Source organism: Hippocampus guttulatus, chromosome 21 (genome assembly GCF_054856545.1).
Source record: "Hippocampus guttulatus isolate MCC_2025c chromosome 21, RoL_Hgut_1.0, whole genome shotgun sequence".
In the NCBI taxonomy this organism is placed as follows: domain Eukaryota; kingdom Metazoa; phylum Chordata; class Actinopteri; order Syngnathiformes; family Syngnathidae; genus Hippocampus; species Hippocampus guttulatus.
The window spans coordinates 709,719-736,976 of NC_141281.1; the positions used below are offsets into that span (position 1 = coordinate 709,719).

At 46.0% G+C, this 27,258-nt stretch overlaps 1 long non-coding RNA gene across 1 annotated transcript; it reads left to right on the forward strand.

Annotated features, from left to right (window-relative positions):
- The first annotated feature begins 251 nt into the window (after positions 1–251).
- Positions 252–26,823, forward strand: LOC147186586 (uncharacterized). The gene is made up of 3 exons (XR_015098963.1): positions 252–338; positions 14,748–14,847; positions 26,704–26,823. It is a non-coding gene; the product is annotated as an uncharacterized LOC147186586 (long non-coding RNA).
- The last annotated feature ends 435 nt before the right edge of the window (positions 26,824–27,258 follow it).

A 27,258-nucleotide genomic window follows, 5' to 3' on the forward strand; every position in this document is an offset into this window, starting at 1 on the left:
AAAAGTCAGACAAAGACAGCACAAGGACTGAGTGGCGAGCAGGGAAGGGTGGGGGTGGGGGACAGGAGCAGAAAGCAAAAGCGTCCGCCTTCGTCGAGAGCCAAGCAAGAAGAGAGATTATGAGAGAGAGAGTATGATTGCACATGCCTGATGCTGTACATTTATGTCGTGTTATTAAACTAGGTTTGGTGGAGGACACTCCTGCAGGTCACTCAGCATTCACCATTACCTATTTAGTCCTTCTTCTTTGCAGATTGGACTGTGTTTAGAGCTCTCCTGGCCACTCATCATCATTGGCGTCTTCACTTTGATTCTGCCTCAAGACCGATATCGATCAGGTGGGTCTTCGCATCAAAGTGATTATTTGGCCATCGCCTTGTGTTTTTTTTCATGACTAAAATACAACTTGCAAGTCGTGACACATCCATTAACACAGGTGTGGGCAAACTATTTGGCTCGGGGGCCACATTGATTTTCTAAAATTTGACAGGCGTGCCAGGTCAGCACAACATACGGTACATATAACATACTTTTTTTTAATGAGAACAGTGAAACAACTATATATCTGTCCTGTATGAACGTCCAAGTATGTTAACAACATACACGTGTGACAACACAAGCAACAAAGTGCAACAATATATTGCCCCAAAACTCTTTATAACGCAAAAAAACTGCAGTATACAGTACAGGTACAGTGAAATTCCTTTAGAACGAAACCTACATGGGCGAAAATACCCCCTTATGTGAAAAAATCCTCATGCATTCACACAATTCCCGTTCTCCTGCCCCCCATACGACGAAAACCCCCCTGATGCATTATACGAAATCCTTTTTCTCTGCTCCAGCCTCGCGAAGACATTCACAACAACAAAGTCTTATCCAACAGCGACCTCTACTGGTTCGTTCGGAAACGGCAACAGCCACCACCACACTGGTTTGCATAGTGAACGATGTTTATTTCGGTCACAGCTGCGAGTTTCCTGGACTCAACATACTCATAGCTGCTCTGCCATTGGCTTACTGAGCATCATCCTGGCCTCCGATTGGCAAAGAGGGACCTCACTGTCTATGTGTGTACATACTGAAGCTAGATCCGTAGCATCCGATTAGCTGCTTAGAGTAAATTGCTCATGGCTCAATGGACATTCAAATAAACTAACGTTTCCTCGAATGCTTTACTTGTTATCATGCTAAAAACAGCTACGGGACGCTTCGTAGTCTTCGATGGCCATAGTTAGCTCTCGAAGGCTAAAAACCTTACGCTAACTGGAGCGCTTCTCTCTCATTAGCGCTCCAGTTAGCGTAAGGTTTTGCATGCCAAACCCTGTCGAAGGCCTTCTTGAAATCGACGAATACGTGGTAGAGGTGTTGTTGGTGCTGAAAATATCTCGCAGATTATCCTCAGGTTGAAGATCTGTTCTGTGGTGCTTCTCTTCGCTCTGAAACCAGCCTGTTCTTCCGCAATGATGGTCTCAGCTTCGGGTTTCAGTCTGTTCAACAGTATCTTCTGCATCACTTTGCTTGAATGGCTGATCAAGCTGATGGTGCGGTAGTTGTTACAGTGCTGAAGGTTCCCTTTCTTGGGCAAAGTGATGATCAATGATGGTGTCCAAGAGGATGGCCATATCCCAGTGTTGCAGATGTTGCAAATGATGGTAAGAGCGGTGATGATTGCCTCTCCTCTTGCCTGCACTAATTCTGCAGGTATGTTGTCACTACCTGCTGATTTGCCTTGTTTCAGTGATTTTACTGCTGCTTCAACTTCTTCTCTAAGGATGGATTCTCTAAGGATGGATTGTGAGCCCTCTTCTGTTGTTGGCACAGGGCAATTCAGGACTGTTGGGTCTCTGTTTAGCTGGTGGGTATATATAAGGCATATACCTGCCTTGTCCTGGATACTCTTAGGTCTTCCTTGCTTCTCAGCGATAAGGTCTTTTATCACCTGGTAGGCCTTCTTGGTGTTGTTCCTTTTTAGGCCCTCCTCTATTTCCGTGCATTTTTGTTCAATCCAGGACTCCTTAGCTTTCTTCATCTCTCTCTTGACTTTATTGTTTGCTTCCCTGTGTTTCTTGGCTCCCTCTGGGTCTCTCTTCTCCTTCTTCAGTTCTCTTCTTTTGTCACACAATGCCAGGATCTCTGTTGTGACCCAGGGTTTCTTGGGGCACTGATGTTTTCCTAAGATTTTGCTTGCAGTTTCAACTACTACTGAGTTGAATGCCCCCACAGCTGCTTCTAGGTCGAGATCGTTCTCATAAAGGATCGTCAGTGGTGTGAACTTCCCTCCAATCATTGCCTGGTACTCCTCTTTTACTGTTGGGTCCTTCAGTTTCTCTACGTTGAACCGCAGCCTAGTGAATTTGGGCTTGTTGATCTTTTTCAAGCGCACTTTGAATGCCATCATCGCCAGATCGTGGTCGCTTCCAATATCAACACCAGGGAAAGTACGAGTGTGAGCAATGTTCACTCCAGCTCGAAAGCGTTTGGAGACCAGGATGTAGTAAATCTGGTTAAGATATTGGCCACCCGGGCTGTGCCAGGTCCACCTAGAAATCTTGTGCTCTCCAAGTGTGTTTGTTATGATCAGTTTGTTGGCAGCCGCAAACTCTAGGAGTTGGAGACCTCTGTCATTCGTCAGCTGGTTGCATGAGGGTCCGCATGTGCCCCTCCAGTTTATTTGTGCGTCTTCTCCAATTTGGGCATTCCAGTCACCTTGTACCACTAGGATGTCTTTTTTGGGTGTCTTATCAATGATATCCTGTAGCTGGTTGTAGAAGTTTTCAATAGGCTTGAATAAGTAGGCTTGAATAACCGTGATGTTAAAGGGGGATGCCTTTAGCCGGATGGTGATCAGTCTGCTTGAAACTGGGCGGCAACCCAAAACTATGTTCACAATGTCTTTGTGAACAAGGAAGCCGACGCCTTCTTTGTGTTTGTCTTGTTTTCCACTGTAGTACAGCTTGTTACCTTCCATTATAATTGTTTCGCCTATGCCTGTCCATCATGTTTTGCAGAGGCCCAGAAGGTTCCAGTGGTATCTGCTCATCTCATGAGTGAGCTCTTCAACTTTACCAGAGCGTTCTGGTGTTCCATGTGCCAATGACAATGTCCTCTCGGGCACATATCTTTGTCTTCACAGCACCAGTAGCATATTTGTCACCTCTGCCCTGGTGTACAGCAGCTGGCGCGGTCCTTGTTGACCCAGGCAATGACCGAGCCGGTATGGGGTCTCTGGTGGTCTTCTTCCTCATGACGAGCCTTGGGCATTCTGACCTGGCGGAGCCCATCCCTCTCCAGGTCGTAAGTCACGGCCGAGGTCACCTGTAACTGAGTGGACGCCCTGGCCCTGGAAACTTGGCCGTTGAGTTTGCTAGAAACCCTTCCGTCCTGGCCGTTGGCTGGAGATTCAGCTCATCCGCTCTGTATGGTGCAGTGACGACATCATCCCCTCACGTAGTTTAGCCCACCAGCTGAGACGGTGTGGCTGGGTGTGGCGCTTGGAGCCAGCACGCGAGAGCTTCAGGAGATAGATGAAGACCAGTGATGCCCGTCTACTCCTGAAGGAGCACCGCTGCAGACAACAAAGATAGTGCCTCTATCCAGACCCCCCTGAAATAAATAATAATCATCTTTGCTCTCATGAAGTTTATGCATGACACCACAACCTTCATGACAGAATCCCAAGTCAATACTTTGCAGCACAGTGCTTGCTGGTGTATTAGGCAGTGAATTTGAAACCCCGTTCTTCCATCTCCCAGTTCATGCACCCTATTAGACCCCCGAGATGCGCCCACCATACTCGGAGCCTCGTCAGTTGTGTTGCTGCCCAGCTTTGACCAGTCCAGGTCTAAGTCTTCCTTAGTTTGCCAAAAATATCCTCCCCCGTTTTAGTCCCTTTGAAATTTTGGAGGGCTGCCAGCTCCTCACACATCTCATAAGGGGTGTTCACACGGCAAGATTTGCTCCGGTGCTGCGCCAGCGCTGCCCCAGTTGAGCGTTCACACGTGCAAAGTTACGCCGGTGTAGCCCCGGAAAACAGCGTACTCCAGAGCAAATTTAACCCACTTCAGGGAGGTGGTTTAAATATTTGCTTTGGAGCAAATGCTCGTTCGCGGGGCAGCACCGATGTAAATTTGCACGTGTGAACTCTACAATTTGCTCCAGAGCAAATGCTCATTTGCGGGGGGGGGGGGGGGGGGGGGAGTAGCCTCTCTACGCATGAGAAGAGTTGATTACGTACAGCGAGAATGCATTGCTTTCGTGCTCTGTTGTACTTCCGTCATGTGTTTATACCCCTTGTATTACAATTTCTACAATTTTTGCATAGAATTTATTTTGTGATTTCCTCTCTTGATTTTTTGTTTGGCGCATTGTATGTTTGCTTTTCTGAGTGTCATTGAAGTCATCGTTGATTTACGTTTTTGGGGGCGGTCACTCTCAAGCAGAAGGTACGGAGACCGAGAAGGAGAAGGATGTGCCTGTACAGTAGTTGCTTGAGTCGTATGTTTTAAAAAGAACCAACACGACAGCTCTTTGTTTTCTATCGTTTTGCTCCGCTGCAGAAACTGCCGTGTGAACCCAACTGGGGCTGCACCAACGCTGCATCGGTACTAACACGCTCAGCGGCTTTGTACGTGTCACCGCTCCACAAAATTTGCTCCGGTGTAAAATATATCGCAACAAAATACATCGGTGCAGCACCGGAGCAAATGTGTGCCGTGTGAACACCCCTATAGTTTGGGCTAACTCCACAAATAAAAATTAGCAGTTGCGCCTTGTCCTGCACGTCCGTGATCAAATGTGTGCTGTGTGAACACCCCTATAGTTTGCGCTAACTCCACAAATAAAAATTAGCAGTTGCGCCTTGTCCTGCACATCCGTGATCTCATCCAGTGGTAATGAAAATAATTCTTTTGTCTTCTGCTGCAGCTGGGCATATTATACATTACCTACGATTTCTTCAACACGTCTGGTGATTGTGCTCACAGATAGACTCAAGCTATTGAAGACGTCTTTCTTCTCGGGACACACCTCCTCCGTGACAGCATTCATGCATTTCTTGACAAACACCATCAGTAAAAGGTTTACCGCTGCTTGCTATCAGTTGAGCAATATGAAAGCTAGCTCGAACAGATGACTGATTCAGCTAAGCTTGGCGTACAAGTGTATTTTGCTGAGCTAACATTCCACTTTTTAGTTTTGACAGTTTGCTCGCATTTGTCCTTGCAGTCTCTCGTATTTGTCGTTGTGTCGGAATTCATAGTGTCTCCACAGATTGTATTCTTTGAATGCGGCCATCGCCTCTTGACAGATGAGACAGACAGCCTTTTCTTTGCATTGAACAAAAAAATAACCGTTTGTCCACTTTGGGTTAAATACCCTGCATTCTGCATTGATTTTTCTTGTATCTAACCTTTTCGCCCTGATCCCGTTCTCTTCGAGAGGGGCGGTTTTAGGATTTGTTTCTGGGGTTGACCGATAACGGCTCAGACCGCAGAAAGATGCAACACATGTCACGTTATAGTATATGTATTTATGAACTAGTTACTAAGTAATAGTTAAAAATGAAAATAGTTCTAAGGAACATTTTATTGCAAAAGCCCAACTTTATTATCAAATACAATACATAGATGAAAAATAAATCAAAATACTCTGGTATTTTCAGGGGGGCCAGACCAAATGCAGAGACGGGCCGGATCCAGCCCACGGGCTGAAGTTTAGGGACCACTGTTTTACAGCATCCACATGAAGTTCTTCTACTTCATAATAATCTACTTCAGGGGTGGCCAACCTGCGGCTCGCGAGCTGCATGCGGCTCTTGCTGGTTCAAAGCGGCTCCCGAGCTTTCACATGACAAGCGTTGAAAACGCCTCAGCAGTGGCGATGCCATTCAAACAAGGCGCCAACTACACAGAACGTAATACGTTAGCCTGTCATCAATCCTGTTACTTGATTGACATAGAGGACAACCAATCAGATGACTGCATTACAACTCATGCGCAAAAAACGGCGCTAAGCTAGTCAGCGAATTACCTCTGATTTTAAGCACAAGATAATAATAATATAATAATAACAGATTTTATTTATAAGCGCCTTTCAAGACACCCAAGGACACTTTACAATAACAAATAACACAAAACAATACGGGTTGAGCAGCGGCAGCCAAAACGCGCCAGCGTTCACTCAACCCGAAGATGTCTGAATGGAGATCCTATTTTTGTTTGGTTGTCTCACTCCTTTCTTCACATCAGCGGTCTTGTCTTTGTAGAATCTGCATGCATCTTTTTCCACTGCATCCACATTGCAGCTAGCATCATTTAGCAACTCTTTAGCCTGTGATTTCATGGACTCAGTGACTCTACACAGGGCTAAAGCTTTCTCCAGGTCCAGATCTGATTCTCTGAGTAGTCTCTCTCTCAGATTATTATCTGTTATGCCACACACAATTCTTTCCTTGATCAGTGATTCTGTTAATCCACCAAACTCACGTGTCTTTGATCTGTTTCTGAGCTCATTTACATATTGGTCAATATTTTCTCCAACTGTCTGTACACATGTGAAGAACCTGTGCCTTTCAAACGTCACATTGCGTTTTGGAATGCAGCAAGCTTCAAACTTTTCCATTATTTTTGACAGCTTCATTTTATCATCGTCAGCAGCAAATGTGTAGTTGTTTTTAAACTCCCAAATGTCAAACTCCACATTTTAGAGCTTCATCTCCCACGATGTGTAAAAACACAGATTCTTTCATCTTTGCACTCCTTTCATCAGCTTCAATCGCAGACAAATACAGTTCAAAATGTTGCTTGAATCTCTTCCAGTTTTCAGCCACGTTACCTGTTAGCTGCAGAGCTGTGTGTTTTCAAAATAATTATTAAAATGTTTTTATTTTTTTATTTCATGCCCCAATCAGGTGCTGTCAGCCCCTGCATTCGACAGGAATATTTCTGTAATACGGCATTTGGAAAGAGGTCAAATATGACCTATGTGGGAAATTTGACTTGTGGATTTAGTATTAATTTGATTTTTATTCAAATTTGACATTAAAGACTGGTGTCTCAGCTTTTGTCTCTGTACTCAACTCGCAACTCAACTGTATTTGTAGAGCACTTTCAAACAGCCATCACTGCATATCCTCCTGACAACCAGGAAAAAAAAATGTTGTCCAATCACATTTATTTTGAAATTCCCCAATCTATGTGAAGTAATTGGACTACTGTAATCCCTCGTTTATCGCGGGGGTTACGTTCCGAAAACGACCCGCGATAAGTGAAATCCGCGAAATAGAAAACTTTTTTTTTTTTTTTACAATTAGCAACTATTACATGTATACAAATACAGTGACTCGCGTGTAGGCCGTTTCACTGCTCTTCAGACTGGGCCGCTGCATCCTGACTGCGCTCTGCAGTGTTCTCTTCTTCTGAAGCCCGCGGTGCAGGTGTGTTTGTTCGGGAGAAGAACATAGTGATAGGCAGTGTTGTCGCTCTTTTTTCTTCTTTGCAAAAAGATCCTTGTACACCGACATGCCACCATCGATTACGTTGGAGAACTGTAATGAACGGCTCATCAAAGGGTCCCATTCCTCAGCTACTCTCTTAAATTCAGTGGCCATTCGCACCATGGTTGCTAGGCGACCAAGCGTTAGTCCTTCCTCCTCATCTCTCGTGTCCTCTTCTCCCTCTTCTCTTTCATCGTCGCTTTGTGGCTTTGTCATTTCTGCCAGCTCTGCATCGGTCAACGGCTGTGCGTCTCCATCAATCAGGGCGTTTATGTCATCCGGACTCATGTCATTAAAGCCGTCTCCTCCAATCTGTTTAGCCAGATTCACAGCTGTTTCTACGGCAGAGTGGTGGACCTCGTCAAGCGAGCCTCCGGTTGCGTTTTGCACTGCCTCTGGCCATAGTTTTTTCCAGCAGGCCTTCAGAGTTTCCGTTTTCATTTCCTGAATGGCCCTCTGAATGTTTTGGAGACACGATGCGATGGTGTATCCACGCCAGTAGTCCTTCAGTGAGAAATCTTGATCCGAGTCCATAGCGTCAACAAGATGTTGCAGGGTGTTGCGCGTATAGAGAGCCTTGAAAGCACGGATGACTCCTTGGTCCATGGGCTGAATCAGGGATGTAGTGTTTGGCGGCAGAAATTCGATTTGCACACCATCATATGCCAAATCATTACCGTGACCTCCGGCGTTGTCAAGGAGCAGAAGCACTTTAAAGTCCAGTCCCTTTCCTCTCAAATAACACTTGACCTCCGAGATGAAACAGTTTTTGAACCAATCCAGATTGAGCGCTTTTGTCATCCAAGCCTTTGCATTGTACATCCAGTAAACAGGCAAATCATCGTTATTTTTGTTTTTCAGCGCCCTGGGATTTTTAGACCTGTAAATCAGCCCCGGTTTAATCATGAAACCTGCGGCATTTCTGCACATAGCCAGGGTCAAACGGTCTTTGTGAACTTTAAATCCTGGGGCTTTGGCTTCTTCCTGCATGATGAAGGTGCGGGAGGGCATTCGTTTCCAAAATAAGGCAGTCTCATCAATGTTAAAAACTTGTTCGGGCTTATATCCCCCCTCCTCAATGATCACCTTGAATTTATTGTTCACGAAGGCTTCTGCCTCAGCGGTATCCGCAGATGCCATCTCACCGTGCAGACAAACATTTTTAAGTCCAAAGCGTTTCTTAAACTTTTCAAACCAGCCCTTGCTTGCATTAAATGCACTTGGCACTTTGTCAGCAGCACTTGCTGGGCGCCCGGCATCCTCTCCCACTGTGTCAGCAGCACTTGCTGAGGGCCCGGCATCCTCTCCCTCTTCCCCGTCACTGACAGCAAAGTTTTCATACAGCATTCTCGCTTTTGTGCAGATAACGTTTGTATCCAGGGTTATGTTTTTTTTCCTGCAGTCATTAATCCACAGAGCTAATGCCGTCTCCATCCGTACCATGGTCTTGTTGCGGACAGTTACAACCCTTTTTGCATTCGTATTAAAATTGACTGCTGCTGTCGTCCTTATGTTTTTTTCCTCCTTCTTTATGTAACGAACGGAAGATTCATTGATTCCGTAATGGCGAGCAACGGCTGCATAGCTTTTACCTTCCCTTAGCATGTCCAGAAGTTTAACTTTATCTGAGATAGGTAGCATCTTCCGCCGTTTGGGCCCATCCGCAGGTGCTTTTGTCGGTCCAGGCCGTTTCGTCGACATTATGGGTTTAGGAGATGTTCGAAATTACAAGATAATTTGGCCAACTTAATGTAAATTTGCCAAGCTGTTTTATGTACGTACACATAACTGCACGAGACGACAAAATGATAGCACAATTCGTAGCATGTTTTGATACAAGAAGCGGGAGTGAGTTTTTAGCGAATCAGAATGCAGAACACAATGCACCCAAAAAAATAAATAAATAAAATAAAATAAAATAAAATAAAAAATAAAAAATGCATTATGAAAATCCGCGAAATAGCGAATCCGCGATAAGTGAACCGCGAAGTGGCGAGGGATCACTGTACTCCAAAAGACAGAAATTCTACTACATTTTTTAAACACTTGAATACTAGGCTCAAATACACTTAAAACAACACAAACAACACTTTAATGTGTTCATAATAGTCTTGTAAGTAAAATGCCAACAACATTTCAAGACAAAATGTGTTTGAAAAAAAGTATTAATTTTCCTCATACCATAAAAAGGGCTTGCACTGAGGGAAGCCATTTTCTTATATTGAGAAGTCAAAGTAACAAAGCCCCACCCCCTACAAATTTGGTATCATTGGAAAGCACTGAATGTCCTCTTTAGAGCACAAAAGGAGTTAATGCGATTGGATGCACTGGGTGGGAGATATTTAGGTTCACAAATGTCCTCTACAGAGGACAAATTTAAACTACTGGTAGTCAGGAGGATACAAAGTGCTGTACATGGAGCAAATAACATATAAAACAGTAAAGCAACAAATCGGTAACAAAGACGGTAGAACGCACCAAACAGCAAAAACCAAGAACAAATCTGAGTCATGCTGAGTCAAATGCCAAAGTGAGTTTTGAGGCGGCTTTTAAAGATGGGCAGCGAGGAGGCTTGCCGAATGTTCAGTGGGGGGCCATTCCAGAGAGGGACCAGGAACGGAAAAGATCCCCTCTGAACCTCCGTTTAGTTCTTGGTACTTCTAATAATGTCAGGTCCGCAGACCTGAGCCGCCGGGCAGGTGCGTAGGGGCGGATGAGCTCAGAGAGGTAAGGTGGCGCGAGGTCATTTAGAGATTTGAAAACAAATAATAGGATCTTGAAAATAACTCTAAAATGTATAGCGAGCCAGTGAAGGGATGCCAGAGTAGGAGTTATGTGCTCCCTCTTACGAGTACCAGTCAAGAGGCGAGCAGCGGCATTCTGTAAACTTTATTATAAAAGCAGAACAGGCGTTTGTCATTGTGAAGTCACTACAAGCCTCCTGGAGTAACTCTGTTAACTCATTGCTGCAGAGTGAGGTACAATACTTTCATTTACCTTTCTTTCCACCGCCAAAGCAAGGAGTCGTTTGGCTTCTGGTTGGACAATCTGTAATTTATAGAAGTTTGTACAATTACCACACTTTTATTTTTCTATTTTTTTATTGTTGCTTTCCACTTACATTTCAACATCTCTCACACACATACATTACATGCTCGCACACTGCTATTTACACCATTCATTCCACATTGTTCAGCATCCAATTGGAAATGAAATGGAATATGAATTCAACACTAGTGGTTTTAGCAGAGCTGAGCGGACCAAATGTGTCCTGTTTTTTTTTTTTTTTTTTTTAAACCTATGGCGACATGCAAGTCAGCGCATATTTTCATCCACATCTATGAGACGCATCAACCGTACATAAATGATTAGTGTTACTGGCAACTTCATAGTATAGCGGGGAATGTAGCGGTACATAAAAGTGACTGAGGAGGCATAAGAAGTGATGAAGTTTTGAATGGGAACTTGCAAGCGAGTCAGCAGTTACCTCCTCGTTCCAGCGGCTCTGGCGAGGACTCTCAGCTGCTTTCCGTTATGTCCGAAGGCACGTATTCGTCCGACATATCGGGATCCAAATCGCTCTCCAATTCATCGTCTTCGCCGTCGTCATTACGAGACGATTCCAGCGAATCGCTGACGTGTGCCCGGCGTCGGCCATGCGAAGCAATGCAGCCTCTTTGCCGTCATCGCTGGAAGTCGCCGGGGAGACGATTTGTGGGCGATGTGGGGCATCGGGAGGCACAAAATGCTCTGCCAAGCGATGGTCCCTGACGTGGAGCATGTTCATCTTCATCAGATGAACTCGAAACTCGGCATGAGCTATGCGGGCCGCGTGTAGCATGCCATGTTTGCGCAGGCTGACGTTCGTTTGACGGGTGCTGCTTTCGATTACGTGACCGAAGCGTCATCTTCTCTTCCACACAAACACCATCTCCTTTGTTGTTTTGTTTCGAGGACGCTTTTATACCGGAAAAAAAACAATCCTTTTTAGTTAGTTGTTTCCTTTTCTCCATCGTTGCTCGTTGCTAATGTTCCAATCCAGTATCCACATACGTCCCTCCTCCACTATAATAATAATAATAATAATACATTTTATTTATAAGCGCCTTTCAAGACACTCAAGGACACTTTACAAGAACAAAAAACACAAAACAATACGGGTTGAGCAGCGGCAGCCAAAACGCGCCAGCGTTCACTCAACCCGAAGGTCAGAAAGAAACCACAGGGGAGGGAGAGAGGGAGAAAAAAAAACACGCTCGAACTACCCTCATTTTGAGAATAATTTGAGTGAGGCAAAAAAACTCCTGCACAAGCATATGACAGTTACAACAGGTCACAAGACATAAACAACGAAGACGGTGAATCAAGGGAATGTATGAGGGAGGGGGTGATGGTGGGGGACTAGCTTCCGTGCATATTTTCATCAGGGGAAGGTCAAGATAGCGGATGTTGTTTTGGTAGCAGGCTGCCCAAGAATTTAAGACAGCCTTGAGTCCGTGGCTTATGTCTCTTTAGTGGCGTCGATCAGCCAAATCCATGATTTCAGTCAGTATTTGAGCACGGATTCCAGTTTTCTCCAAGTTGTTGTCCATCCTGCAGTGACGCTCCAAAACCGCAACAGTTTGTGGTTGAGCACAGTCTGAGTCTGAGTGTTGGACATCCGCGTTATGCCATCCTTAGACCGGCAGCCTCGTCCAATAGAGCGGCTCCCGTCGGTTGAATTTTCGATAGATCAGGAAACTGCTCACACCAAACAGCAGCATACCTGTTATCGGAAGGCCGAAAATGTAGATGTCGTCCAAATCCTCAACGGACAGTGTTGACAGGCACACCATTCTCCGCTTCCTCCAAGGATCTAGGGTGTACCCAGCAGCAAAAGTCCCCGAGGGGCAAGTAGGCTCCCCACTGCCTGCTCTTCTCATTGAGAAAATGTTGTCGATGGCATCGAGACCAGCCAACCAAGTTTGTTTTTAGGATGAAAATACGACAGGAGGCTAGGAAAAGTCAGACAAAGACAGCACAAGGACTGAGTGGCGAGCAGGGAAGGGTGGGGGTGGGGTGGGGGACAGGAGCAGAAAGCAAAAGCGTCCGCCTTCGTCGAGAGCCAAGCAAGAAAGCCCTTTCTACTACTTCTGCGGCGTGATCCTGGTGGATTTTTGCACCACTGCCACCTGATGGCCATTTTTTTGCTATTTAACATTGCCGTCAAGCCTAATCTTTTGGTGAGAAGTTGCATCGGACTCTCTTGCACCCTCTCCCATGAAAAAACGTGATTGACGTATTAATATGTCATGAGGAGGAAGCGGCTATGCGCTAATTGACGTATTTATACGTCAGGGTGTAAATGAGTTAATGGTGGGGGGCCCGCTTGTTCTTTGGCAAAATCCATACAATGGTAATTCTTAAATATGACATTTTTGTGTTTACATTGATAAATTAATCCATCCATCAATGTTCTACCGCTGATCTGGTGTTGTGTTACGGAGGCAACAACTTCAGCTGGGAAGCTCAGACTTCTCTTTCCCACATCATTCAACTCTTCCTGTAGGATGCCCAGGTGTTCCCATGTCAGCCGGCAGATATAGTCTTTTCAGCATGTCCTGGGTCATGCCCAGGGCCTCCTGCCAGTGGGACATGCACGGAATAACCCACCAGGGAATCTTTTGGGATCTTGCACATACTGAGAATGTGACTTCCAGAGTTGGCAGAGTGTAGGCATGTTTCATGGTTTGGGAGTTTAACTTCCTTGAATCAATGCAAATCCTTGTGGCACCATTCTTTTTTCAGTAAAACCATGGGCAAAATGAATGGAGAGACTGACTCTGTGATTGGATTAGATTGGATTGGATAAACTTTATTGTCAAATGTACTGTATGTGTAACATACAGCACAGATGAAATTTCTTCCCTCTCAACATGAAACAAGAGGAGCCGCTGCGGGTGTCCGCGCCGCCATCAAAAGAAGTTAACAAAAAATCACAAAATAATGAGACACAGACAATCGTACACTCTTAAGCACTTTCCTGCATACACTTTGTTGTCTGAAACAGTTATAGATGAAAGAGGAGCAAATCAAAGTGTCCTTTTCACCAGTGGATCAAAGACGCCATGCTGCAATGTGCACACGTCTGCTAAGCTAAGCTTGAAAGCAACAAGAAGCTGTAGCATCCATTAACGAAAAAGAGATTGGCTCTCTTCTGTCCAATGTAAGTCTGCTTCAATTCCAAGCCGCGACTCCCAGTTCCACATCTTTCCCAGTTTCACTCCTTTTTTCTCATCATCGGCTCCTCAATCCATGCATCCATCCAGCTGCAGACTGTCCATCAGCACCGACCTTTTCGCTGAACAAAGCGGGGCTGTGAAAATGCTGCCAACTTCAGGCGCAAGACACAAGCGCCCCGGGGATGTCCAGCAACGACAGTCAAATGGCGGCGACATTCCTCCCAATCAAGAAATCAGTGCTGGTACGCGTGTGCTGCCGAGAAGGCACAACCACCAAGCACAGATTCTTCTTTGATGAATGCCATGGCCAAAAATGCTGAAAACAGTCCACATCAGGTCCACACGATGTAACAACACCATGTGACAAAACAAGACAAAAACAACAAAAAACGCAAGGCTCTTGAAGCGCACTTGCCGATGGCTGCCTATCCGGGCGCCATCTTGAAAAAAAAATGATGATGCCTGAGTCCAATAATTCCTGTGGTGTTTGCTTCCTGACCACATCCACATCATGTGAATGAATGGACCTTGGAAGGGTGGTGAATAGAGTCTCATCACTCAGTCAGATTCAGTATTTTACTTCATAAGAGAGGCAGACTACATAGGGGCCTCCACGAAAACCTCCACCGTGACCCATTTCCTTTGGTGAACACAACTCGTATGGAAAAGCCCATCAACAACAGCAGTTTGACCAGCTGGTAACTCACTGGGATCATCGACGGGCACTCTCACATGGCCCAAGGTAGAAATGTCCGGTTCTCACTTTCTGCTTTTCCCTTCAAAGGTTGCCCCAGTGAATCAGGATTTAAACTAACGCACATTTCGACTTTTATGTGCAATCTGAAAGAGGGACACAGAATTGGAGCGCCTTAGCTGAATTTGCCCATGGGAGCATTAAAACATGCCCTCGCACTGTGCAACCGGTTAAAATTTTGATCAGCACACATTGATAAAATTAGAGCATTTGCTAGCATGATGTAAAATGTGGCATTCTATCATAATTGTCTATTTTTTTCTTTTATTTTTTCCAGATGATACCACAAGATCATCAACACCGCCCAGGATTCAAGTATTTAGCACCGACATCAGCAATCCCTATTTGAACGAAGTTGGCAACGTTGACAACTCTATGTAGGTTGACCAATTGCTTCAAGTGTGATTTTCCACATCTTCTACGAGTTCGCAACGAAGGCTCCTAGGCGCCTGTTCACCTTATACAAATCCAAGCATTCAGTGATCCATGTACGCGGCATCGAGTCATAGGCTTTCTTGTAATCAATCCAGGAAATGATGTTTGGCTCCTCTGGTATTTCTTCCAATGCCCTTCTGTGCTTTGCTCATGTATTGATCCATGTGTCTACTTAGCTGCAATGATGCCTGACATGAGCTTCCATGTTGTGGAGAGACAGGTTATTGGCCGATAGTTGGATGGGACTATACCCTTTGAGGGATCCTCCATGATCAGAACTGTTCACCCTTTGGCTAGCCATCCTGTTTTTGTTGCAGCTCCGAAAAAAAGAAATCTGCGGTGTTGTTGTTTTTTTTAAAACGCACTCTTTATGAATGTTTTTCACAGTCTCAACAAATACAGTATGTCTTTGTCCGTCTCCGTGCCTTCTCTTCTTCCGTTCGACTCGAGAGGCGTTCATGACCGCCTAAAAAAATTAACTATTCCTTCAATGAAACTACGAAAATTTAAAATAATGTATCAAAACAGAAAATCAAGCAAGGAAATCAGAAAATACATTCTATAGCCCCTCTGACCGAGTTTATATTGTGATTTCATCATTTGTGAATACACAAAGGAATAAATAACAAACACGACTGACAACTGATCGTTCTGTTGGTGCTACGCTCAAGGAAATGCCAATTCGTTTTTCAGAGGCGGTCATGAATGCCTCTCGAGTGGAAGGGAAGAAGAGAAGGCACGGAGACGGACAAAGACAGACCCGTATTTGTTGAAAAAAGGAGGGCTGTGGTGTTTTTTAAAATGCAGACTTTATTAATGATTTTCACAGTCTCAACAAATACAGCTACTGTACGTCTTTGTCCGTGCCTTCTCTTCCACTTGAGAGACGTTAATGGCCGCCTCCAAAAAAACATGAATTCAGAATCAGAATCAGAATCATCTTTATTGGCCAAGTATGTAGAACACACAAGGAATTTGTCTCCGGTATAACACGCTGCATTAGTATCATACAATACAATTCATGCTGATTTATAGAGCGCTTTTACAACAGTGGCAGCTGTAACAAAGCGCTTAAAAAACAGTTAACATAAAGTAAAATAATAAACACAACACACAACTTAAAACACGAACATAAAGTAAAATAATGAACACAACACATAACATAAAACACGGACAGTCGTGCAGTCCTAACCACTTTTCCCCTCATACGCTTTGTTTAAATCAGTTTGAGATGAAAGAGGAGATAATCAAAGTGTCCTTTATCCAGTGGATCAGAGACGTCATGCTCAAAATGTGCACACGTCGGCTACAAGCTAAGTTTCAAAGTCAACAAGAAGCTGTAGCATCCATTGACGAAAAAAGAGAATGGTTCACATCTCCTGTCCCATGTAAACCCATTCCAATTCCAAGCGGTGACTCTCAGTTCGCATCTGCGCCCCGCGCCGACGCTCCTCAGAGTAAGAATCGCTGAATGTTTTTCAAAGTCTCGTAGATTTGAGGCGTCTCCTGAATGTTTCGTACTTTGTTACCCGCTTCGTTTAATCAGATACATATAACTTTCCCTTCCGTGGTCATTACTCTCTCCCTCTTTCTTCGTCTTCCCCTCCCTCCTTGTGCTCTGCAACTTAAAGTAACTGCGCCACCTGGTGTTGAAATACCTGTCATTAGAAGTCCAAACGAAATGAATGCAATCAAACCTTAACTGTGCACCAATCTTCAGCGGGCCGGATTAAAAAGACCAACGGGCCGTAGTTTGCCCACCCCTGACCTAGGACCTCTGTATCGCTCTACTTCTACTGGTCTGATCACAACCCATCTGCAGCAATGCACAGGCTAAAATAGGTCAACAACACTGTTGTCATTTAAAAAAGTATATTAATACAGTACTTTCATGCTTTTGTTCTGTTGATGTTTGATATGGACTGTCAACAAATGCAGTTTTTTAATGTACCATAGCTCGTGCTGACCTGGCCCTTCTGTCAAATTTTAAAAGTCAATGCGGCCCCCGAGCCAAAAAGTTTGCCCACCCCTGATCTAGCCGCACCAACGCAGACTGTCCAACAGCGCCGACATCTCCACTGAACAAAACGGGGCTGTGAAAAATGCTGCCCATTACAGGCGCAAAAAACAAGCGCCCCCGGGGCTGTCCAGCACCTACAGTCAATGGCGCCGTCATTCCTCCCAATCAAAATCTGTGCTGGTACAAGCGTGCTGTCGAGAAGGCACAACCACCAAGCAAAGATTCTTCTCCTTTGACGAATGTTGTGGCCAAAAAACGCTGAAAACAGTCCACATCAGGTCCACACGACGAAACAACAAACAACATGTGACAAAACAAAAAGACGAAAACAACAAAAAAGAACAAAAAAGCAAGGCTCTTGAAGAGCACTTGCTGAAGGCTGCCTACTAAGGCGCCATCTTGGAAAGAAAAAAATAATCATAAACAAGGACACGACAAATAAGTGTGGAAGGACATTTCGTAATGTAAGTGAACCGTAGTGCGGTGGTACCACCCAGTGACAACTGTGAGACGATGTGCAAAGTATCAAGCAGAATTAAAGTGATCAGTGGTAGAATACCATACTATGACAGTTGTACAGTTGGTGTAGAAAATCATTGAACCATTTTAAAGTGACCAGTTGCAGTATTTGTTGTACAAGAAATGTGCAATAGTGTAGATGTCCTTGAGCGCTTTAAAGTGTCTGGTGCAGTGGAGTATACGTCAGTGACTGTTCAGGGAGTTAATGGCTAGAGAGAAGAAGCTGTTTAAGTGTCTGCTGGATTTGGTGCGCATGGATCTGTAGCGCCTGCCTGAGGGGAGTAGCTGGAAAAGGTGGTGGGCAGGGTGCGGTGGATCCAGTAGGATTTTCTGTGCCCTTGTTTTTATTCTTGCAGTGTGTAAGTCCTCAAGAGTGGGTAGGGCGGTACCAATGATTTTTTCCGCCGTCCTAACTCTCCGTTGAAGTCAGATTTTGTCCTTTTTTGTGGCAGCCCCAAACCAAACTGTGAAGGAAGAACACAGGATTGATTCGATGACTGCCGTGTAGAACTGACGTAGCACCTCCTGTGGCAGGCCATGCTTCCTCAGCACCCTCAGGAAGTACATCCTCTGCTGGGCCCTTTTCAGGATGGAGTTGGTGTTGACCTCCCACTTCATGTCCTGGGAGACTGTGATTCCCAGGAACTTGAAGGTCTCCACGGTTGACACGGGGCAGTTGGATTGTGTGAGGGGCAACTGTGGTTGAGGATGTTTCCTGAAGTCCACGATCATCTCTACAGTCTTGAGCGTGTTCAGGTTGTGTCAGTTGCACCAGAGCTCCAGCTGCTCCACTTGTTGTCGGTACGCAGACTCGTCGCCGTCTTTGATGAGACCGATGACCGTGGTGGCGTCTGCGAACTTTATGAGTTTGACAGCTGGACTTGTTGAGGTGCAATCGTTTGTGTAGAAGGAGAAGAGCAGTGGAGACTGTCACGTATCGGGCAAGCCGAATAAAGTTGGGATCCCAGAAGTGTAGACACCAGACAAGGTCTCCGTAGCAAAAAGGGTTTAATATACAAAAATCGCACTGCCAAAGAAGTAACAAAGTGCTGGTCAAAACAAGGACCAGAGGGCACAAAAACGAATAACAAAAAGCGCTTGCACAAAAGGCAAGGGAGGAAAATAAGAACCGCGAAGGCAAACAAAAAACAATGTAGCAAATACACGCAAGCGGAAGCCAAATCACAAAATAAAAACTTACAAAATACTTGGTACCAAGAGTTCAAAAGCGAGCGGTCTATAGCAAAAGCAGTCTATGGGCAAGGAAGTAGCAAGGCAAAGGCAATACTCCGACAACAGGTGCACAGCAGAGGGGTCCTTAAATACAGAGTGTACTAATCATAGATTGGCAGCAGGTGTGCACAGAAGTCCGCTCATGCCACCTGCTGGCCAGACCGAAAACAGAACCGTGACATTCCCCCCCCCCCCTCAACGGACACCTTCATGGTGGGCTGCAGCCTGAGCTTGACGGAGGGGGCTGACGATCGATTCCACCACGAACGGTCCCGTGAAGCAGGGCCCCAACTTGCTCGAGGTGCCGGCCAGACGCAGATCCCTCGTCGACAGCCACACCTCCTGGCCCACCTGATAGGCTGGCGCCGGGCGACGACGACGATCCGCGATCATCCGGTTCCTGGAGGCGGTGCGAGACAACGCGGCTCTGGTCTCCTTCCACATGCGATGAGCCCGTCTCAGATGAAGCTGCACCAACGGGACCTCCACCTGCCCTTCTTGTGACGGAAAAAGCGGCGGCTGATAGTCATAGGCAGACATAAAAGGAGACAGACCTGTGGCTGACGAGACGAGAGTGTTATGGGCATATTCCACCCAGGGCAGGTGAATAGACCATGACGAGGGACGATGGAGACACACGCAACGCAGAGCCGCCTCCAGGTCCTGGTTCATGCGCTCTGTCTGTCCGTTGGACTGTGGGTGGTAACCCGACGATAGACTTGCCGTGGCTCCCAGGGCCTGACAGACCCGCTTCCACACCCTGGAGACGAATTGGGGACCTCGGTCCGACACAATGTCCACTGGAATCCCATGGAGCCGGAAGACATGGCGAACGAGAAGGTCAGCGGTCTCCAGGGCAGACGGTAACTTGGACAAAAGAACAAAATGAGCAGATTTAGAGAAACGGTCCACAATGGTAAGAATAACGGACTTTCCCCGGGAAGGAGGGAGGCCAGTGACAAAGTCCATGGAGATGTGGGACCAGGGTCGAGGTGGAACGGGAAGGGGTTGAAGCAACCTTGCCGGAGGCTGGTGAGAGGCCTTACTACAGGCGCAGGTGGAGCAGGCCTTGACGAAATCTAGAATGTCCTTCTGCAGCTCTGGCCACCAAAACCGCTGAGAGACGAGATGCCGGGTCCGATTCATCCCAGGATGGCAAGCCACCTTTGACGAGTACCCCCACTGCAACACCTCCGAACGCAGAGGTGGGGGAACAAAGAGTTTCCCAGCAGGACAGCCAGCCGGGACTTGGGTTCTGTCTTGGGCCTTTTGGATCTTGTGCTCGATTTCCCACCTAAGCGCCCCCAAGATGCAGTGGTCCGGAAGAATGCTCCCTGGTTCGCTGCTCCTCTCAGCGGGGTCATGGATACGTGACAGGGCATCTGGTCTTATGTTCTTGGAACCTGGACAATAGGTGAGTGTAAAGTTGTAGCGCGTAAGTAGTAGCGGCCACCGGGCTTGACGTGAGTTCAGTCTCTTGGCAGAGTGAATGTATGCGAGGTTCTTGTGGTCGGTGTACACGGTGAAGGGCTCCCTAGTCCCCTCGAGCCAGTGCCTCCATTCTTGTAGAGCTGAAACGACGGCCAGCAGTTCACGATTTCCCACATCATAGTTGGTTTCTACGGGACTGAGACGACGAGAGAAGAAGGCGCAAGGGTGGAGTCTCTGGTCGACTGGGGAACGCTGTGACAATACCGCCCCCACTCCAGTCTCTGAAGCGTCCACATCTACCACAAAAGGATCTTCGGGGTTAGGATGTTGCAAAACAGGGGGGTTAGTGAAAGCCTTCTTTAATTCGGAAAACGCATTGTCGGCATCAGAGTCCCACCTAAAGGGGACCTTGACTGATGTCAACCGGGTTAACGGAAGGGCTCTCTGGCTATAGTTTTTGATGAATCGTCGGTAGAAGTTGGCGAAACCCAAGAAACGTTGTAGCTGTTTCCTAGTGGTGGGTGGCAGTCCACCACCGCCTTAGACTTGGCGGAATCAGCTCTCAGCTGACCCTTCTCAATGACAAAACCAAGAAACGTAACTGACTCCACACGAAACTCGCATTTCTCTGCTTTAACGAAGAGTCGATTCTCCAAGAGCCGCTGCAAGACGAGCCTGACGTGGTGTTGGTGCTCTTGAAGCGTACGAGAAAAAATCAATATGTCGTCCAGGTAAACAAAGCAAAACACGTTCAATAAATCTCTCAAAACGTCATTAATAAGACTCTGAAAAACGGCGGGTGCGTTGGTCAACCCAAAAGGCATGACTAAATACTCAAACTGTCCCAGTGGGGTCTTGAATGCAGTTTTCCATTCATCCCCCTCCCGTATGTGGACTAAATGGTAGGCACTACGTAGATCAAGTTTAGTGAAGATGGTTGCAGATCGGAGAGGGGCAAACGCGGAATCTAATAGCGGAAGTGGATATTTATTCTTGATGGTGATCTCATTAAGTCCCACACACGGACATAGTGATTTGTCTTTCTTTTCTATGAAAAAGAACCCGGCCCCCAAAGGAGATCTAGATGGTCTAATAAGGCCAGCAGAGAGTGAGCTGTCGATGTACTCCCTCAATGCTTCTTGTTCCTTGTGGGAAACCTGATACAAGCGAGAACTCGGAAGAGGGGTGTTAGCGAGCAAGTCGATGGCACAATCGTACGGCCGGTGTGGCGGCAAGGACTGAGCGCGGTCCTTACTAAACACTTGTCGCAAATCATGGTAGATGCTCGGGACTTTATCTAAACAAATAGACTCAGGCGGGTCATTACGAGGAAGCCCTCTACCCCCCGCAGCAGACTGCAAACAGTGAGCATAGCAAAACGGACTCTAATTCTCAATCGCGGGGCGTTCCCATGAGATGACTGGATTATGTGTCTTTAGCCAGGGTAACCCCAGGATTAATGGTACGGATCCGGACCGCATCAGATAAAACCTCCTATATTCGACGTGATTGCCCGATAACCTCAACATTAAAGGGCCTGTGATCTGTTTCACTTCCGCCAGGAGTCGCCCATCAAGATCATGAACCCTTTTGACCACATTTAACTCCTCTACCGGACAACGCAGTTCGTTAGCTATTTCAGTGTCAATGAAGCAATCGTCCGCCCCCGAATCCACCAATGCCCGAACCGGAAGAGCCAGTGATAGACCATAAAGAGTACCGTCCAGCTCGAGTCTCCTGGGAAGTCTTGCCCTGGACTCCTCGGGACCCAAACGTCCTCCTACCAGCTGCATAGGCTCCCCTTCTGCGACGACTGCCCCGGTTCCGGTGTGATGCTCTGATCCGGACGACCGTGATGACTCATCCGAAGCAAACTGGCCTTCAGCATGTCAGGGCTGGAAACGAACAGGACCCCCTTCGCTTCCGCATTCCCGCTGTCTTTCCCGCATACGATGGTCCATTACGATGGCCTGGTGGATGAGTTCCTCCAAGGTAGTGCTGTCATCGCGGGTTGCCAGTTCATCTTTCAAGGAAGAATTTAAACCGCGACGAAACAATCCACGAAGGGCGCGGTCCCCGTAACCACTTCGGGCAGCCAAAATACGAAAGGAAATAGAGTATTCGGCCACTGATTGCTTTCCTTGCCGATAATCTAATAACCGACCTTCGGCCTCTCTTCCCATAACTGGATGGTGGAAGACCCGTCGAAACTCTGCCACGAAATCAGGGAAGGAAGACCGAAGCCCGGGTTTAGCATTGCTCACTTCCAACGCCCATGACGCTGCCTGACCAGTCAACGGACTCATTATGAACGCCACCTTGGTTTTATCCTTTGCATAGCTGTATGGTTGTTGGTCGAACACCAACGAGCATTGGTGAAGAAATTGTCCACCGAGCCCAGGTTCACCCCCATAACGTGGTGGGTGTGGAATATTTGGTTCCCGCTCCCCGGTCAGGGGGAATGGTGTTCCTGTGGTAGCGTTTTGCTCCACTCGTGAACCCAAATTCTCGAGCCGATGAGCCAGCAGGGAGATCGTTCCCCTGAGTTCCGCGAGATCTTGTTCCTGCTGACCCACTAATTGTCCTTGGCTGGTCAAGGTGGTCATAATCTTGTTGGTGTCTACGAGATCCATGTTGGTCGGTGTATTCTGTCACGTTTCGGGCAAGCCGAATAAAGTTGGGATCCCAGAAGTGTAGACACCAGACAAGGTCTCCGTAGCAAAAAGGGTTTAATATACAAAAATCGCACTGCCAAAGAAGTAACATAAAGTGCTGGTCAAAACAAGGACCAGAGGGCACAAAAACGAATAACAAAAAGCGCTTGCACAAAAGGCAAGGGAGGAAAATAAGAACCGCGAAGGCAAACAAAAAACAATGTAGCAAAACATGCAAGCGGAAGCCAAATCACAAAATAAAAACCATACTTACAAAATACTTGGTACTGAGAGTTCAAAAGCGAAACACGAGCAGCAAGGGAAAGGCAATACTCCGACAACAGGTGCACAGCAGAGGGGTCCTTAAATACAGAGTGTACTAATCATAGATTGGCAGCAGGTGTGCACAGAAGTCCGCTCATGCCACCTGCTAGCCAGACCGAAAACAGAACCGTGACAGAGACAGGATACATCCCTGTGGGGCTCCAGTGCTAGTGGTGCGTGTTGATGATGTTGTTCTTCCCAGTCTCACCTGTTGTGTCCATCCCGTCAGGAAGCTGAGGATCCACTGGCAGATCGCAGGGGACACACCGAGCTGGAGAAGTATGGGGGTGAGGAGTTCCGGGATGATGGTGTTGAACGCAGAGCTGAAATCCACAAACAGGATCCTTGCGTAGGTCCCTGTGCTGTCAAGGTGCTCGAGGATGTAGTGCAGACCTATGTTGACTGCATCCTCCACAGACCTGTTTGCCCGGTTGGCAAACAGAAGAGGGTCCAGCAGGGGTCCGGTGACATTCTTTAGGTGGTTTAGCACAAGGCGTTCAAAGGACTTCATGACCACAGACGTCAGAGCGACAGGCCTATAGTCGTTCAGTTCCGATGTTGCCGATTTCTTGGGAACTGGGATGATGGTAGACCGTTTGAAGCAGGATGGGACCTCACACAGCTCCAGGGATCTGTTGAAGATTTGTGTGAAGACCGCAGCCAGCTGGTCAGCGCATACTTTCAGGCAGGAGGGGGACACTTTGTCGGGCCCCACAGCTTTCTTGATCTTCTGCTGCTTGAAGAGCCGTCTCACGTCCTGTTCGTATCTGTAGGGGAGAAAATGGGGGTAGGGGCGGGGAGGGGTAGATAGAGTAGTTTCTGGTAGAGGTGGGTGTATGTGGGAAATGGGGGTGTCCTTTTCAAATTGGCAGAAAAACATGTTGAGTTCATCAGCAAGATCCTTATTGTTCACTGTTTGGGGGGATGGCATTCTGTAGTTTGTGATTGCTTTCAGGCCATTCCACACAGATGCAGAGTCATTCGCAGAGAACTGTTTTTTCAGCCTCTCTGCATAGCTTCTCTTAGCGATGTTAATTTCCTTTGTCAATTGGTTTCGGGCGCGTTTGTACAGTGCTCGATCTCCACTTCTAAATGCGGCCTCTTTCTATTTCCTGAGTTGCCTGAGTTTGGGAGTGAACCATGGCTTGTTATTGTTGAAGGAGCGGAAGGACTTCGTTGGTACACACATGTCCTCACAGAAACTGATGTATGATGTTACAGTGTCTGTGTATTCATCCAGTGTGCCCGTTGAAGTTTCAAAGACACCCCAATCAGTTTCTGTCTGTATTTACAGTAGGTATTAAGTGTATTCAATTGTGGTCAGAAAGACCCAATGCTGCGCGGGCGATCGATCAGCATGAATTTTTGATTGTTGTAGCAGTGGTCTAGAATGTTGCCTTCTCTGGTGAAACAGTCGATGTGCTGCACGGTTAAGATGTGCTCCATTAAAATCGCCCAAAATGATCAGCGGTGACTCTGGGTATTTTAGGTCGAGTTTGTTTACTTGTTCAGCTAGCGTTTGTATCGCCGTGTTAGCGTTAGCTTGTGGCGCAATGTAAACACCGACAAGTAAAAAGGAGGTGAACTCACGTGGCGAGTAGAATGGATTGCAGTTTAAAGACAGCGACTCCAGGTCCGGGCGGCAGTAATTCATGATTACTTCAATGAAACAATGAAAAAAAACAATAATAATAATAACAATAAGAAGAATAATACATTTTATTTTTAAGTGCCTTTCAAGACACCCAAGGACACTTTACAATAACAAAAACAATAAAAAACAATACGGGTTGAGCAGCAGCAGCCAAATGCGCCAGCGTTCACTCAGCCCGGAAGTCAGAAAGAAACCACAACGGAAGGTGAGGGGGAGAAAAAAAACCACACTCGAACTATCCTCATTTTGAGGATAATTTGAGTGAGGCAAAAAAAAAACCTGCACAAGGGTATGACTGTTACAACAGGTCACAAGACACAAACGAAGACGATGATACAAGGGAATGTATGCGCCAGTGATTGTCTGGTTGTGTGTGCGTGTCACGCCGCAGCTGGTACGTCAATTTCTTCTCGTGGAGACAGTCCTGGCGTATCAGTCTATGGCCGAGAAGGAGGGGGTGATGGGGGACTAGCTTCCATGCGTACTTTCATCAGGGAAGGTCGAGATAGCAGATGTTGTTTTGGTAGCAGGCTGCCCAACAATTTAAGACAGCCTTGAGTCCGTGGCTTTTGTCTCTTAAGTGACGTCGATCAGCCAAATCCGCGATTTCTTTCAATATTTGAGCACGGATTACAGTTTCTCCAAGTTGTTGTCCATCTTGCAGTGACGCTCCAAAACCGTAACATTTTGTGGTTAAGCACAGTCTGAGTCTGAGTGTTGGACATCCGCACTATGCCATCCTTAGACCGGCAGCCTCTTCACTTTCAATAGAGCCGCTCCTGTCGGTTGAATTATGATAGATAGATAGATCAGGAAACTGCTAACACCAAACAGCAGCATACCTGTTATCAGAAGGCTGATCATGTAGATGTCATCCATATCCTCAACGGACAGTGTTGACAGGCACACCATTCTCCGCTTCCTCCAGGGATCTAGGGTGTACCCAGCAGCAAAAGTCCCTGAGGGGCAAGTAGGCTCCCCACTGCTTGCTCTTCTCGTCGAGAAAATTTTGTCGATGGCATCGAGAGACCAGCCAACCAATTCCATGTTTGTTTTTAGGATGAAAATTCGACAGGAGGCTAGGAAAAGTCAGACAAAGACACAACATGGACTGAGTGGCGAGCAGGGGAAGGGTGGGGGTGGGGGACAGAGCAGAAAGCAGAAGCGTCCGCCTTCATCGAGAGCCAAGCAAGAACCGAGGAAATCACTAAATAAATTCTATATCCCACCCCTACAGAATTTATTTTGTGATTTCCTCGCTTGATTTTCTCTTTTATTGCATAATTTTCAATGTTCGTAGTTTCATTGACGTAATAGTTAACTTACTTTTTTTTCAGAGGCGGTCTTGAACGCCTCTCGAGCTGAACGGACACCTTTCGAGTTGAACGGAAGGAGTGTGGCTTCATCTAGTGGAGGCATGTAGATTACGCCCAATGTATGAATTTTTTTTTATAATAGCAATTCATTGAAGGTGCGCCTCTAATCCAGTGCACCTTTTAGTGCGGAAAATACGGTATATAAAAATAAATGAACAAATAAGTCCTTACAGCATTGACTCGAGGAGCAGTCAGGTTTTTCTTGTAAGACTCAATGTCTTGTTGTCTACACAGATGAAAAAACGAGCATTAGCATCTTCCCAGCATTTGCTTTCCATTGGAGTGCTGGAATTTTCATGCATACACTAGTCTGTGTGTGGGTCCTGTGTACATGGTGTTTCAGGCTTGCAGAGTCTAATACTCCTTACGTTTTCAAACATGTACAGTATAAGGTATTTACAACACAAATCTCTGTATTCATTTTACAGGGTTCTTTAACAATATTGTCACAAATGTTTATTTATGTATTTTTGTGACTTTTTGTATTTTCCCCTAAATTGTGTGTGGCAAAAACAAATTTTTTTTTCAATTCCTCTGCATGCTCACTGCTTTTTTTGTTGTTGTTTGTTGGATTTCTTTTTCTACAGACTTTGGGATTACAATCCAGTAACTGACACAAACAGCTTTGCGTCTGTTCAGGACATGGTGGGGATGGCACAATCCCAGATTTTGCCACAAGATAGGCAGCCACAGGAGATTCCCAACAAGTAAGTCATGTAGTATCAAAGTACAGTATGATGCAATTTGAACCCAATCTTGCATTTGTTTTGAGTTGAAAAGCTCATATATATCAACCAGCATCTGCCACAACATTATGACAATCTAACTGCATCTAAATAATACCTTTGCAGGTGTAACACACATGGATAAAATTGTTGTTACCACTCTGTTAATGAAAGGAAAATAAACTAAATAAAAGAAAGAAGTATGAGTTTTCAATCAATCGTAATGAAAATGAACCAATAAAATCAGTCTTTGCATTTAAATTGTACTTCATCAGTTATTTTCAACAAACCCAACTCAGTTGAACTGAATTCATAGAGCACCTTAAAACAACCACTGTATACAATGTTCTGTAAATTGAGAAAAAGACTTCATACATCAATAAAACAATGAATTAATAATTAAGACAATAAAAATCA